General features: G+C 40.9%; 1 long non-coding RNA gene and 1 other non-coding gene across 3 annotated transcripts in view; both read left to right on the top strand.

The window, feature by feature from the left end:
* The first annotated feature begins 363 nt into the window (after positions 1 to 363).
* LOC139440017 (uncharacterized) overlaps positions 364 to 12,888 on the top strand; it is a 179,233-nt gene continuing 166,708 nt past the window's right edge. For both annotated transcript variants that reach the window (XR_011650134.1, XR_011650133.1), the window contains exon 1: positions 364 to 559. This is a non-coding gene — a long non-coding RNA (uncharacterized lncRNA). The remainder of the gene's footprint in view (positions 560 to 12,888) is intronic.
* On the top strand, positions 834 to 905 carry TRNAE-CUC (transfer RNA glutamic acid (anticodon CUC)). The gene has a single exon. It is a non-coding gene; the product is annotated as a tRNA-Glu (tRNA).

The following is a 12,888-nucleotide window of genomic DNA, read 5'->3' as shown; positions in this document are numbered from 1 at the left end:
GCCGCCACTCTCAAAGCTGAGTTGGACCCGATTGCTTTCTGCTCGTATTTCAAGAGGTTGTCCTCATGAAGCCGGGCTGTTGGGTCCCTTGCCTCCTTGGGTAATTGCACCAGTTCCTGGCCTGGTATCGTACATAAAACAGAGAAGTGAAGCAATTACCCAGGTAACAACACGGTTTGGAAAATACAAGGAAACAGCGGGTTCGAAGGGTTTGCTTGGAGCCTATGCAAGATGCCCTGGCCCTGTGTCGCCCACAGCTCTCGTCGGCCTGCTTACCTGAACCCAATAAGCAGTAATCACGTGACATATAAGTATGCAGTAATCATCGCGCCCTCTACCACCCACACTCACGGAGCAGGTGTGTCCAGCCACGGGTGCGCGCGCAGACGCACCTGCCTCTCGGCAGGGCCGGTGCGGTCACTGGTGAATGCAGCGAGAGCCTCAGTGGGAGTTCATATCCGCTGGGGACGACAGAGTTTCGATTTGGAAAGAGCAACTCGCTGATTGAGAAAATAAAGCATATTACAAAGGTTCTGGGCCGTTTTTAACATTCCCCGAGGTAAGAGAAAGATTTATGTGTTATGCAACCAGAATGAGAATTTCAGGATGTCTTTCCCAGCACGGTGGGAATCGGGGGCGTCCAGGCTTTCCTCGGCTGTTCGCGCAGGGCGCGGCGGGCTCCTTTAGGACCGCCTCGGTTGCGGGGACAAAAACCCGGAGCAAAAAGGAAGAGGGTGGGACTTAAGGAAAGCAGCCAGCCTTTTATTGGTCGAAAACGTTACGTAGCAGTTTTGTACAAATCAAGTAAAGAATTGAAAGAGCAATTTTCAGGTTCCCTGGTGGTCTAGTGGTCAGGATTCGGCGCTCTCACCGCCGCGGCCCGGGTTCGATTCCCGGCCAGGGAATAAAGACGTCTTTTGGTTCTTTCCCTTGCAATCAAGAAGCCAGAAAACTTTGTTGTATTAACAGTTGCCGTTTTTCTCCATCATAGGAATTCTTTTATTTCAAGCTTTTATTAACCTAAAACTTAGAATACGCTGTACTTAATTTCAAGTAATGTTACCCACAATCATATAATACAAAGTTCTCTTCTTCTAAAGTACTGTAAATGTTTTTTCCATAAAAGTGTTTGCTTCTAAAACTGTGCTTTCCATCTTTCGAAATAATCTGAATGCGTATACAGCCTTTATGATTTTTAAGGCCTTATGCTTTTTAAAAATCTTTGTTTAATCTTGAGCGGAAGGACTATACCTATTTTGCATTATGTTTAGTCAATTTCTTTTTCTATATATTAAAATTATGTGCTTTGTAGATTATTTGTGTATACTGGAAGGTATTCCTACCCTGTTTTTCCTATAAGGATTTAGGAAGATCTTTTTGAAATATGTGGTTTGCTAATTATTAACTACCTGGTTTATTAGCTTTTCTTTTAATAACCCATTTAGTTATTTTATCTTTCAGGTTTTAATTTTTTCTAGTACATGCACACAAATTTACAAGTTTCTTGCATTCATAGTGTCAGTTACCAGTATGTAAGCCAAATAGGCCCCTCAGGTCCCTCAAAAAAAATGCACTTAAGTATCATTGGGAATTCAGGGCAAAGTAAAATTGGAGGAGTTCCCCAAAAGAAAACATGCAAATGTTGAAATCAAAGAGAAGTGAAAATGTGCTACATAGACATTAACTCTTTTTAGTCTTTGAAAACTTAAAACCATTTTCACCTTTGCCACTAATTTTTTTAACTTTTTATTTTTAAATGCTCTCCAATTTGCAGGTCAGTTACAAAAATAATAGAAACCCCATACAGAGAACTGCAACGTGACTACTACCTCCTCAGATACCCAGATCCACCAATTTTAACATTTTGCCACATTCGCCATATCATTATACTTATCTCTATCTACCTCTATTTATCAATCCATTTTTCTGAACACTTGAGTGTAGCTTATATTTATCATGCTAGTTGAATATTGATTACTGCCATGTATATTTCCTAAGAACAGGGATATTCACTTACGTAACCACCTCAAGTGCAGTTATCAAATTCAAGAAATTTAATATTGATAGAAAGCTTACAGTCTATATTCCAATTTTTTCATGTGTCCCAATAATGTCCCTTTGAACCTTTTCTCCTGTTTTTCACACTGTAGGAACATATGCACAACATAAACTTTCCCATCTCAACCATTCACAGGTAAACCATTCAATGAGATTAATCAAATCCACAAGTACTCTTACCACCTTCCATTAATAAAACTTTCCCATCTCACCAAACAGAAACTTAATACCCATTATGCATTAACTCCCCATTCTCCCTGCCCTGTACCCCTGGCATCCTGTATCTAATGTCTCTTACTTTAAGCTACTGGGTTTTTTTTGACCATTTCATTTAAAATTTGAAATTTTACAATAGCATAGAAATGGAAAGAAAACTTGATTACAACTAAAATGTGTTCGTTTCTTATTTTTAGCTGTGCCACAACTGGCTTAGAAGAGGAGAATGGTGAATATTTATTAAGTGTCCAAGAGTGCACTGTGATAGGTATCATGGGATTGAGAAAATATTACGTCATCCCAGAGCTTAAGGGATCTTTACTTCATTGGAGAATTAAAACAGAACTATATGTTGTCATTATTGCCATTAACAAAAATAATAGGCACCATTATTTGTTAGTATCACACCCCCTGAATAATCACAATATGTGGTAAAGGAAGGGAGAAGGAAGGGGGTACTTGAAAACTGGATTCCCAGGTGGAACTAAAAGCCAGTAGGATATGTAAAACTTGACAAGAGGGGAATGGGCATTTCATCTAAGGGCGTCCAGAATGACCAAGACCTGGCATCCACACTGAGAATGATTACACCAGGATGGTGATAACAGAGGACCTGTACTGGTGATGGGTGCGATCAGATAGGTTGGGCAGCCAGATGATAAAGAGCTTTAAGACAAGCTAAGGAGTTGAAAGTGGAAAAACAAGAGATCTTGGTGTCTGACAGTATGTAGAGGGTAAGAGTAGGGAAGACACAGCAATGACTCCATGATTTGTGGTCTGTGTGGTTTGTAAAGTGGAGGTGGCAACAGTAATAGGCAGTTTGAAATGGGGAAATGGTTTGGGAGAGAAGGTGACTTAGTTTTACCAGGCTGCTATGACAAACACCACTTGGTGGGTTTTGGCTTAATAGCAGGAATTCAGAGGCTCACAGCTTTTGAGGTCAGACGAAATTTAAAATCAAGATATCTGCAACACTGTCTTTTTTCCTGGAGTCTGTACATTCTGGTACTGGTAGGTTCCTTGGCTTGCATCTCTCTGCCTCCCATCACATGTCAATGTTTTCTTCCTCATTTCTGACTTCCAAGTTCTCTTTTTTAAATTTTTTAATTTATTTCTCCCCCCCCCCAACACACAGTTGTCTGCTCTCTGTGCCCATTCGCTGTGTATTCTTCTGTGTCCGCTTCTATTCTTGTCAGTGGCCCGGGAATTTGTGTCTCTTTTTGTTGAGTCATCTTTCTGTGTCTCTTTTTGTTGTGTCATCTTGCTGCATCATTCTCTGTGTATGTGGCACGAGTCCTGGGCAGGCTGGAATTTCTTTTGCGGTGGGCAGCTCTCCTTATGGGGTGCGCTCCTTGCATGTGGGGCTCCCCTATGTGGGGGACACCCCTGCGTGGCAGGGCACTCCTTGCGTTCATCAGCACTGCACGTGGGCCAGTTCCACATGGGTCAAGGAGGTCCTGGGTTTGAACTGTGGAAGTCCCATGTAGTAGGCAGATGCTCTATCCATTGAGCCAAGTCCACTTCCCCCAGGTTCTCTTTATAAAGCCTTCAGTAATCTGAATTGAGACCCACCTTTATTCAGTTGAGTCACACACTAACAAAAAATAGCCTCTTCCTACGGTCCTATTTACAATGGGTTTACACCCACAGGGACTTGGATTAAAATGAAAAACGTGTTTTTTGGGTCATTATTCAACCTACCACAGATTGTAAGTTCCATTTGACCCCCACAGAGGCAGCATAGCCAAATAATGGTTGGAAATATAGGAATGACACTTTGGTGATAAGTTAGGTTTGAGAATAGAGATTTTAGAACCATTAGTCTAGAAGTTTGAAAAAACTTGGGCTCTCCCAAAAGGAGAATCTAGAAAAAGGACAGAAGCCCAAGGAATAAACCCAAGAGAAAGAACAATGTAGGGGAATGAGAAGTAAAATTATTAGCAAAGGAAATGGCAAAAGAGCAGTCAGAAAAGTCATTAAAGGATTAGAGATTCCAGAAGGAAGCAGCAGTGAAGATAATAAGTTATTATAAAGAGATCAAGGAGAAGATGAAGGAATTTAAGCAAAAACTGGTGGTGAGGTAATGGTTCTCAGGTGCAGAATATTCTGGTGAAGGCCAGACCACAGTTTGGCGGTCTGTGTGAGAGCCTTTTGCTGAAAACACCATTCAAGACTAGTGTGGGAAAGAGACAGCAGACTTATCAATGGACCAGGTATTGGAGTAGAGCAAATATGGAAAAGAAAAGAGGTCTTATGAAAGCAAAGAAAACACTCCTGTTCAGGAGTCTGAAGACAGAATTAATCCCAAAGTCCCACAAACTGAGGGGCCTAAAGAACAGACCTTTATTCTTGCACAGTTTTCTGGAGGCTAGAAGTCCAAAATCAGATGTTTAGCAGGGCCATGCTCCCTGTGGAGCCTCTAGGGAAGGGTCCTTCCTTGTGGCTTCCAACTTCTGGTAGCCCCAGGCATTTCTTGACTTGTGGCAGAACAAATCCAGGCTCCGCCTTTGTCTTCACACGGCCATCTTCTGTGGTGTCTCTGTGACAAAATTTCCCTCTTCTTTTAAGGACCAGTCTTGCTGGATTTAGGGTCCATCTTAATCCAGTGTGACCTCATCTTAGCTTATTACATCTGGAAAGACTTACGGATTTCTAAATAAAGTCACTTGCTGAGGTTTGGGATGGACATGAACTTTTGGAGGACTCTCTTTAACCACCATACTGACTGTATCAACTGGGGTAGTTTGGGTAAGTGACCCAATTTCTTTGAACCTCTAGATTCTTTTCTGACAGTGGTGATGTTAATAGCCTTCAGGCTTGCCCCAGAGTTATTGTCATTCATTCATTCATTCATTCATTCATTCATTCACTCACTCACTCATTCATCAGTCTAGCAAACGCTTTGTGCCAGCCACTCTTCTAGGCACAGGTATAGAAAGGTGAACAAATTGCCGCTATCTCAGCTGAGTAAGAATCAAAGGAGATAATGATTAAGGTTTAGGTTCTGGCCTACTAATATGGAAAGAGTACTGAATGGAAGGAAGGGGTCAAAGCAGGAAGCATGATGCATTTACACTTGGACTAAAGAGCTCATCCAAGTGAAGCTGGCCTGTTTATGGGTTGAAATCTCTGATTATCAATGATGAACTTGGAAATTCAGCCCTGAGGCAAGATCTGAAACCTCATGAATGGAAAGGCTTGCCCAGAAATTGAGTGTAGCAAGAGAAGAGCTGAGGTTTGCTTCTAAGCCTTGACTTTGGCTAGAAGAGAAACTAAAGGAGGGAAGTCTGAAGAAGGACAAGTGTCAGGAGATGTCAGAGTCAGAGACGCCAAGAGAAGAAAGACTCTGGGGATTGCTGTATGGTCATTGAGAGCACACAGTCTATTTCTATTTTTCATTATTATTTTTTTCTGTATAGAGTTTTATATGTATTTTTGAAGTTTGGATAGCTTCCTTACTGAGTTTTATCTGTTCAGTTATTTTTTTTAGTCAAAGCACACTTTTTCTAAGTGATATTGTCATTTAGACATGGCAATATATCACATTACCTACACATAACACAAAATTACTGCTTTGTAGAGTCAGATGATTGTGCTTATGAAGACTAGGGACATACTGGAGGACTTTTTGCAGAAATACTCCAAATATGAAGATGTTTTTTTAAAGATAAAGGGATAGGAAGTATGCAACCCACATAAAAGGAAGCAAAACTTATTGGACACATAATGAGAATATTCTCCTGAGCCTGTCAAATTATTTTAAGTGCATAATTATCATTCATCCAGGGTTTGGCTACTACAGGGGGCAGTGAGTTGGGCTGAGGCATCCAGGAATTGTAAGGATGACTGAGAACAAGCAGGGGCGTGGGGGAGAAGGGGGAGAAAGGGAAGGATTTTCACCAGCATCTGGTACAGTTTTGACATATGGATGGTGCTGAAGGAAGGAATTAAATAATTAAACCAAGAAATAGAATGCTAGGACTTCATGTGAAAACAATCATATACACGTGGAACCCCTCAAAATGCTACCTTTATGTGAAGGGCAGCTCCACATCCCCATGAGAGAATAACAAGAAGAAATGGAAACACTCGGAATAATAACAGCTATCACCAATGGAATTCCTTAGATATTGACCTCTAAGCATTTTATCCACAGTAACCAAATTAATTGTTTCAACAAACGGAGGAGATAAGTATTGTTACTCTTTTTGTGGTTGGGTAAACATAGATGGGTATTACTGATCTTGTTTTGTGGCTGGGGAAATGCAGAAAGTTTACGCAACTTATTTAAAGTCACACATGTATGTGAGAGAATCAGGATTTCAAACTGAACTTGCCCACCTCCAACCCTGTAGTCTCTCACACTCTCTACACTGCAGTAAATTACCAGTGGCTCTGTTTTCCTTTAGAACAATCTTTCAACAGGATGGTTCACAGGGAGTGTTGCATAGAGGCAAAAAGGAATTACATGCCTACTTGGGTTCCTTTTTAAATGAATAATTGAGTTTTATGCATTACATGTTTGGCAAAAATCAATCCTAGATGCTGCTTATAGTGTGTTACCAGATTTTGTAGCAAGATGTGGAAAACTTTTATTGAAAAAAATATGTTTAATGACACACAAGTATACTTCCATTTATGGGTGAGCATAGTGATATGTGAAAGTGTTTTTTTCTTCAATACATTTTTTATATATTTTTAAATAAGCTTTGCCACATTTCTATGTTGATCATAATTACTCTTTTATTAACTAAAAATGTTTTCTTCATTTCATCTTCCTACTTTATAATTGCACTTCAGTTTGCTATTGTTTTGTGGAAACTGTTTTTCTGTAAACTCCCCGAGGCCAGAATTCATAACTTATACTTCTTCTGCCTTGAAAAGAGATCATCATATAATTGGTGGTAGAAAATTTTGTCTGTTTTTTGGTCTTGATAATTAATATGATCCTTGAAGGCAATAAAGTGATAGGTAAACCAAGAGCTCCACCAGGCGGGGCCCATGTTGAATCCTTCTTTGCATCCACCAGGTTCTAACAGTGCTTGGCACATTGTAGGGATTCAAATAACTCTTAAATAAATAACTGAAAGAATGAGGCAAAAGACCGGAAATGGTTCTTCTCAGAAGAACCATGACTAACCATGAAACATTTGAAAGGAGGACCAAGGAAATGCAACTAAAACTAAAGAGTTACTATTTGCACCCACCTGTCAAAGTGGCAAAATGGAAAAATCTAACAACAAAAAGTGTTGTCAAGCATGTAGAACAATTAGAACTCTTAAACACTTGTGGTGGGAGTATAAATTGGTGCAATGACTTTGGAAGACAATTTGGCATTATCTGGTAATGTTAGAGGTGCCCATACCCAGCAATTCCATGCCTGAAAAATCCTTGCACTTGTGCACCAGGAGGCATGTTTGAAAATATTCACAGCAGCAACGTTTATAATAGATTCAAACTGGAAGCAACCGAAATATCCATCAAGAGTAGAGTTGCTAATCTTATTGTGGTACAGTCATACAATGGAATGCTACAGAGGAGTGAAAATGGTAGACTATAATTCCTCCTGAATTTAAAAAGCAAGTCAGATATACACTATCCACTTCATATGAAATTTTACAATTTCAAGTGTAGCAGTTTGGTATGGTTATGAATTCCAAAAATAGATATTGGATTATGCTTGTAATCTGATCTATACCTGGGCATTGAGTCCCCACCCACCAGATAAAAGCCATGGCAAAGAACAGATTTGAGGGTTTCTGATGTTGGAGTTTTGATTTTGGAGTTTGATGCTGAAAACTTAAGCTGGAGCCCCAGGAAGTAAGCTCACAGAGGAAAGAGAAGCCAGCACCAGGAAGGAAGGAACTTTGAATCCAGAGAAGAACAAGCCCCAGGAATGTAGGAACCCAGAAAGCCTGAACTCTCATAGACATCGGCAGCCATCTTGCTCCAAATAGACTTTGGTGAGGGAAGTAACTTATACTTTATGGCCTGGTGTCTGTAACCTCCTACCCCAAATAAATACCCTTTATAAAAACCAACCATTTTCTGGTATTTTGTATCAGCACTCCTTTGGCTGACTAATACACCAAGTTAAAAATATTGTTTATTGGTATATACATGGGTGAAAAACTTTTTTTTTTTTTTAAAAAAAACAAGATAGTGCTCACTCCTGGGCACAGAGAAGTTGAAGATTTGGTAAAGAAGCACACAGGGACTTCTAAACTACAGGTCGTACTAAGCTATGTGGTGGGGTAAACAGGTGTTAATTTTAATTTTATTATTTATACCTTAGACATTTGTTGTACTCTTCTTCTGTATCAATTCAATATTTAACTAAAATTTAAAAAATGAATGAATGATAATGTTTGACCTCACTCTTTGGGAAAATGGGCATGCAAATAATATTTAGTTGAGCAAAATTCCATTTCCTTCAATAGCCCATAGTTTACAGTGGAGCTTTTCCAAAGTATTGAAGTCCCAGCTATATTGAAATGGCATATGTGAAAATACACCACACGGTGGCAGCATGGTTTCACATGCCTCATTTCGATTATTTAAATTCAAGAAACTGCTTACTTTGGAAATGTTTGTTTTGTTCAGTCAAGGGATTATTGGACCCTCAGGGAGCAGCAGAGGACTTTTTCTTTCTTTTAGCTTCTTCTTCCGTCAATTGTGGTTGATTTTACTTGCATATATGCTGTGCTATCAGATTGTGGCAAACAATTCAAATATTAATACATTCGATGCACCAAGTACATAGGTCCATTCATTACTCATTCATTCATTCAGGCCTTCATTTATTCAACTGACACCCACAGATATTTGTGGAGCCTCTCTTCTGTGCCAGATGCAGGGGAAAGAGGCCCTGGAGACCCAATGGTGAGCAAAAATATTGTCATCTTCATTTGCTTTTAGTGTAGTGGTGGAGACAGACAATATTCCTATCGTTACAAATTGAAATGGTAACTAACAGGTTCTGTGAAGAAGTATGAGGGTCATGTGATTCCCACAATGAGGTTTTCAGCCAGTTGGATGTTTCTGTCTGTTGAGATCTGAAGGATGAAGAGTTGCTATCCAAATGAAAAGGAGAGAAAAGAACATTCGGCTCAGAAGGAGCATGTGCAAGGCCTTGTAGCAGGAGGGGGCGGGGGCTGAAAGAAAGCCAGGGGGAATGGATGGCAAATCAGAGGTGAACAGAAGCCGGAGAAGTGGACAGGGGACAGAGCTTGCAGTGCCTTGTGGACTTAGGCTCAGGGTTTTGACTTCATCCTAAGAGTATTAGGGAGCTGCAGAGAGGAGGGTGCAGCAGCAGCTCAAAGCCCACACCAATCACATGAGTCAGTAGTGCCGTAGTATACGTGAAAGATCGGCCCTAAGTGCTAGATGGTGGCACAACTCTGCTCACTCATGTGTGGTTAGCTTTTTGATAATGAAGGTCAGCATTTGAAAAGAGTAATAGAATTTCAATCTCCACTATATTAGATTTAAGAATTTTCTTTTAAAGAAACTTGGCTCCACTGCATTTATTTTGAATCAAATGAAACACCATTGCTTTTATAGATAGGAAATATAACACACGACATCTTAAAAAACCCAATAGCCCTATTCAGCTCATTCACCACAAAACCAAACCTTTTTGGCACTGGAAATATAAAAGGTTTGAAAAAAAAATGTTTACTTTTTGTAAACGTTCATGCTGTCTCAGAAAGAACCCTGTAATGGAAATAAGGACACTTGAGTTTTGTGACTTTGGGAAAGATTATCTAGCTTGGCTGGGCCTCAGTTTTCTTCATTTGCAAAATGAAGCACTGGTCTACATATTCATATTCATAGAACATATTCAGGGAAGCAGATGTGACTCGAGCAATTGGGCTCCCACCTACCATATGGGAGTCCCAAGTTCGACTCCCAGGGCCTCCTGGTGAAGGTACGCTGGCCTGCACTGTGGAGAGCTGGTGCAGCAAGATGACCCAACAAAGGGAGATGCAGAGGAGAGACAGTGAGACACTCAGCAGTCCAGGGAGCTGAGGTGGCTTAAGTGATTGAGTGCTTCTCTCCCATGTTGGAGGTCCGAGGGTCGGTTCCTGGTGCCTTCTAAAGAGAAGAGAAGCAGACACAGAAGAACGCGCAGCGAATGGAATAGAGCAGATAGCAAGTGCAGGTGGCAAGGGGGAGGAGGAACAGGAGGAACAAATAAAAAAATTTTTAAAGGAATGTTTAAAAACATTCATAAAAGCAATAGGTACATGCTACTAATTTTTTTTATTCCCCCCTTGTGGCTTTTTGTGTGCTGTCTGCTCTCTGTGTCCATTCGCTGTGCATCCTTCTGTGTCTACATATATTTATTTTTATTTCCCCTCCCCCCTTGCGGTTTGCTTGCTGTCTGCTCTCTGTGTCCTTTCACTGTGTGTTCTTCTGTGTCTGTATTTATTTTTATTTCCCCTCTCCCCTTGTGGCTTGCTTGCTGTCTGCTGTCTGTCCATTTGCTGTGTGCTTGTCTGTGTTTTTTCCTTGTCTCCCCCCCCTTTTTTTTAAGATTTTAAAATTTATTTCTCTCCCCCCACCCCCAGTTGTCTGTTCTCTGTGTCCATTCACTGTGTGTTTTTCTGTGACCGCCTCTATCCTTATCAGCAGCACCAGGAATCCATGTTTCTTTTTGTTGTGTCATCTTGCTGTGTCAGCTCTCCGTGTGTGTGGTGCCATGCTTGGGCAGGCTGCACTTTCTTTTGCACTGGGCGGCTCTCCTTACGGGGCGCACTCCTTGCACATGGGGCTCCCCTACGTGGGAGACACCCCTACGTGGCAGGGCACTCCTTGTGCGCATCAGCACAGCGCATGGGCCAGCTCCACATGGGTCAAAGAGGCCCGGGGTTTGAACCGCAGACCTCCCAGGTGATAGGTGGATGCCCTATCCATTAAGCCAAGTCCACTTCCTGTCTCCCTTTTTTGTTGCATCACCTTGCTGAGTTGGCTCTCCACTGTACTTGTGAGCCAGGCCGTGCTCCGCAGTGTGTGAGTGAGCCTGCCCTCACAAGGCAGCCCCGGGATGCAAACCCATGGCCTCCCATATGGTAGATGGGAACCCAACTGTTTGAGCCACAGCCGCTTCACACATGCTACTAATTTAATGAAGAGGGAATAGATAATGAGGTCTGCCTTGGTATGTATTTAAATACAGGTGTGATTGCATGTAAGGCCAGCAGAAGCTTACTTTAGATATTGAGATATTTTTAATAAACTAAATTTGAATAATTTCTGCTACCATTTATTGATAGTATACTATGTTCTGGGTATTAAAAACATTCTCTCATTTAATCCTCAGAAAATCCCTGTAAGATAGGTGTGTGTATATTTTATCCAGGGTTGACACAGGTTCATTAATTTGTCCAAAGTCACACAGCTAATATACATTACAAGAGGTAGGACTGATATCTAGATCTGTCTGATTTTAGAACCTGCTCTTTTAATCATTATACTATTTATTGCACTCATTCAAGAATTGGGGTGAAAAAGTCATAAATAAATATGGAATAGAGATAAGTTCACTAGAACATAAATTTGACTTGCAAATTAATTACTTATAAGTAGTCTGTTGAATGAGTACTGTTAAAAAGAAAGAAGCTGCACCTGTAAGAAAACAAAAGCTCATGCTATTGTGGAGGAGACAAGAATTTTATTAATGATCTTGCAAGAACTAGCACGACCTGGATAAAATGGCAGTCTGCCAAACAGCAAGAAACAGTGATATTTATACCCTAAACCTAACTCGCAGGTCCCTCCCCTGTTCCCCATTGATCGGATACTTCAGGGGTTACAGCCTATCTGAGACATCTAACTAAGTCCCGGGGCTCCCACTCTCAGTTGCTGCTCCCCTGCTCTATACACCCTGGCAGGTCAGGGTGCTGGGTGCCGATTTTACTCCTGGTGAGCTTTTCAAATTTGGTGCCCCTCTCACTATTGGCCCCACCCCCAGCATTCACCATTGGCCCTCCTCGCTTTGGCCCCACCCTCACTTCTCACCATTGGCCCCCCTCATTTTGGTGCCACTTTTCAAATTCCTGGCAGGCCAAAGCTGTGAGAATCTCTTTCCCTCCCTCCTCTAATGGCAGAGGCAGCTCTGGCTTCCCTTTGTGAAAAATTAAACTTAATCCTTTCCCTCTGTACCAAGCATTTTAATAAGTCCCTACATCTTAAAACAAGCAGAACTGCTAGATTTGACTGAACTAGTTAAACATGCATTCCCATGGTGGGGAAGTTGCACTATCTTCAAACAAGCAACCAACCTGTTAATGTCTTAACGGTAGCACTAGAGGATCCACTTACAGAATTTCAACTCCTGAACTATACATTAGAAAGAACAATTACTAGTGGCATTTATAATTACCCACGTGGTTACTTTTTACCAGAGGTCTTTTATTTCCTCATGCCACTTCACTTCACTGTTTAATGTCCTTTCCTTTCAGTCTGAAGAACTCCCTTTAGCATTTATGTTACTAGAATAAAATTTAAAAAAAAACTACCACCAGAGGACTGTACCACATAGTGAACCTTAATGTAAATTATAGACTATAATTAATGGTACAATTATAATAATATTCTTTCATCAACTGT

Source organism: Dasypus novemcinctus, chromosome 11 (assembly GCF_030445035.2).
Source record: "Dasypus novemcinctus isolate mDasNov1 chromosome 11, mDasNov1.1.hap2, whole genome shotgun sequence".
Classification (NCBI taxonomy): domain Eukaryota; kingdom Metazoa; phylum Chordata; class Mammalia; order Cingulata; family Dasypodidae; genus Dasypus; species Dasypus novemcinctus.
The sequence above is the reverse complement of the archived record's forward strand: the minus strand, read 5'-3'. Positions and strand labels throughout refer to the sequence as shown.